Source organism: Pomacea canaliculata, linkage group LG3, assembly GCF_003073045.1.
Source record: "Pomacea canaliculata isolate SZHN2017 linkage group LG3, ASM307304v1, whole genome shotgun sequence".
Taxonomy (NCBI): domain Eukaryota; kingdom Metazoa; phylum Mollusca; class Gastropoda; order Architaenioglossa; family Ampullariidae; genus Pomacea; species Pomacea canaliculata.
This window is the reverse complement of record NC_037592.1, coordinates 43173676-43177231: the sequence shown is the minus strand read 5'-3', so window position 1 is coordinate 43177231 and position 3556 is coordinate 43173676. Positions and strand designations below refer to the sequence as shown.

Here is a 3556-nt window from a genome sequence, read left to right as displayed (position 1 = left end):
AGCGTTGGTCCTTGTTAGGCGCTGTTCAGCTCGAGACAGCAGTGCGGCCTATAGGACGAGAGAGACATGAGGTGGCACATGTTAGTGCCAGAGCACTCTACGCTTCATCATCAGCAGTTGTCTGGTCGCAGACACAGAGCTCGAGGCTGGTAGATAAGCGTTGGTCCTTGTTAGGCGCTGTTCAGCTCGAGACAGCAGTGCGGCCTATAGGACGAGAGAGACATGAGGTGGCACATGTTAGTGCCAGAGCACTCTACGCTTCATCATCAGCAGTTGTCTGGTCGCAGACACAGAGCTCGAGGCTGGTAGATAAGCGTTGGTCCTTGTTAGGCGCTGTTCAGCTCGAGACAGCAGTCCGGCCTATAGGACGAGAGAGACATGAGGTGGCACATGTTAGTGCCAGAGCACTCTACGCTTCATCATCAGCAGTTGTCTGGTCGCAGACACAGAGCTCGAGGCTGGTAGATAAGCGTTGGTCCTTGTTAGGCGCTGTTCAGCTCGAGACAGCAGTGCGGCCTATAGGACGAGAGAGACATGAGGTGGCACATGTTAGTGCCAGAGCACTCTACGCTTCATCATCAGCAGTTGTCTGGTCGCAGACACAGAGCTCGAGGCTGGTAGATAAGCGTTGGTCCTTGTTAGGCGCTGTTCAGCTCGAGACAGCAGTGCGGCCTATAGGACGAGAGAGACATGAGGTGGCACATGTTAGTGCCAGAGCACTCTACGCTTCATCATCAGCAGTTGTCTGGTCGCAGACACAGAGCTCGAGGCTGGTAGATAAGCGTTGGTCCTTGTTAGGCGCTGTTCAGCTCGAGACAGCAGTGCGGCCTATAGGACACGAGAGACATGGGTGGCACATGTTAGTGCCAGAGCACTCTACGCTTCATCATCAGCAGTTGTCTGGTCGCAGACACAGAGCTCGAGGCTGGTAGATAAGCGTTGGTCCTTGTTAGGCGCTGTTCAGCTCGAGACAGCAGTCCGGCCTATAGGACGAGAGAGACATGAGGTGGCACATGTTAGTGCCAGAGCACTCTACGCTTCATCATCAGCAGTTGTCTGGTCGCAGACACAGAGCTCGAGGCTGGTAGATAAGCGTTGGTCCTTGTTAGGCGCTGTTCAGCTCGAGACAGCAGTGCGGCCTATAGGACACGAGAGACATGAGGTGGCACATGTTAGTGCCAGAGCACTCTACGCTTCATCATCAGCAGTTGTCTGGTCGCAGACACAGAGCTCGAGGCTGGTAGATAAGCGTTGGTCCTTGTTAGGCGCTGTTCATCTCTTTTTTCTGTCCCTTCTATTCTTATTCCTATTCTTTTCTTTCTCTCTCATTCGTATCCTTTGGCATCACTCCTTCCTATAATCTCCTGTCCTTACCTACTATCTCCCCCTCCTCCATGTCTTCATTCTTGTAACCCCTCTTTTCATTCTCCCACCATTCCTGCACCCTTACCTAACCTAGCATTCTTTTTCCTATCTTCGTCGTTTCTCTTCCCTTTTCACTCTCATTTTCCCCAGTCTCTCCCCCCTACCTCCAATCCATTCTGGTCTGGGACTGGCTTGAAAACAGCCTGGAGGAAGCAGCTACCATCGTCGTGAGCTCATGACTACGGCTACCACACCATCGACCTCAACAACAACTAGCCAGGAGAGGACAGCGACTACACCGACCAACACAGACTCGGTTAACTGCGCTCAGTGACCACGCCGGAAGAAGCAACAGCGGCTGCCAAACAGTTGTATTAACAAGGTACACCGGCAATCGTAGTTTTCAAAACAAACTTATTGTCCGTCTACCCTTGGTAAATCGAGATGACCACGATAATGAACCCACTTCAGTTTGTCGATAAAGTGAAACACGTTTCGCATACAGAGTATTATGATGGCATCCGATTTATTTTGTTAACAACAGTCATTTCGGACTAAAGAGATTTCTAATTGTTTGACACACTCCGCTTACTTTTTAACAGTTTCCTGTTCGTCACACCGACCAAAGTGTTCTTGACTAAGGGCACTGGATAAGACAAGAGTGGGGGGCTCTACTGATGGCGCCACCTAATGCTGCACGTGACTACGACTGTCAACTGACACCAACAACAGGTGGCTAGGAGAGGACAGCGACTTTGTCCACCAAGACATCAACGATCACCTGACACGGATTATGGCGGCCAGTGACCACGCCGAGTAAAGCAACAGAGGCTACCAGGATTACTTACAGGGTACATCAGCATCTTGTTTACAAAACTAAATGTATTTCTCCTCCCTTAATAATCTTTTCGTTGAGGCAGCAAAGATAAAAGAAACAATTGCAACTTACACTAAACATGTTATTGCATACAGAGTATTACGATGGTATTCCCCTTATTGTGTTTTTCTGTAAAGAGATTTGTTATTGTTTGACACACTGTGTTGTTACAGTTTCCCTGTCGTTACTCCACCAACTATTTCTCGACTAATGAGACTGGATTAACAGACTGGCATGACCACCACTGCCATCAACGTGGTCAGCTGATGTTGCTCGGTGACTACGACGATCACACCATCGACCTCAACAACAGCTGGCTTGGAAAGGACAGCGACTACGCCGAACAAACCAACGGCGGCTAACCAGGGGATGTATTCCTTTTCTATTCCGTGCACTGTTTTTCTCTCTCTCTCTCACTCTCTCACTCACTCACTCTCTCACACTCACTCTCTCACACTCACTCTCTCTCACACTCACACTCTCACTCACTCACACTCTCACACTCACTCTCTCACACACTCTCACACTCACTCACTCTCTCACACTCACTCACACTCTACTCACTCTCTAACACTCACTCTCTCATTCACTCACTCACTCTCACACTCACTCACTCTCACTCACTCACTCACACTCACTCTCTCACACTCACTCACTCTCTCTCACTCACTCTCTCTCACACTCACTCTCACACTCACTCTCACTCACTCACTCACTCACTCTCACACTCACTCACACTCTCTCACTCACTCACACTCACTCACTCTCTCTCTCACACTCACTCACTCTCACTCACTCACTCACTCTCTCACTCACTCTCACTCACTCTCACTCTCACTCACTCTCTCACACTCACTCACTCACACTCACTCTCTCACTCACACTCTCACTCACTCACTCACTCTCTCTCACTCACACTCACTCTCACTCACACTCACTCTCTCACACTCACTCTCACTCACTCACTCACACTCACTCACTCTCACACTCACTCTCACTCACTCTCTCACACTCACTCTCTCTCACTCTCACACACACTCTCACTCACTCACACTCACTCTCACTCTCACTCACTCTCACACTCACTCTCTCTCACTCACTCACTCACACTCACACTCACACTCACTCTCTCACACTCACTCACACTCACTCACTCTCACTCACTCTCTCTCACTCTTACTCACTCTCTCTCACTCTCACTCATTCTCTCACACACACACTCTCACTCACACTCACTCACACTCTCACTCACTCACTCTCACTCTCACACTCACTCTCTCACACACTCTCACTCACTCTCACACTCACTCTCAC

The 3556-nt window shown here is 49.7% G+C and overlaps 1 long non-coding RNA gene across 1 annotated transcript; it reads left to right on the top strand.

Annotated features, from left to right (window-relative positions):
* Positions 1–1218: 1218 nt before the first annotated feature.
* On the top strand, positions 1219–2562 carry LOC112559903. Its single transcript, XR_003098435.1, has 3 exons — positions 1219–1747; positions 1968–2216; positions 2416–2562. It is a non-coding gene; the product is annotated as an uncharacterized LOC112559903 (long non-coding RNA).
* Positions 2563–3556: the final 994 nt, after the last annotated feature.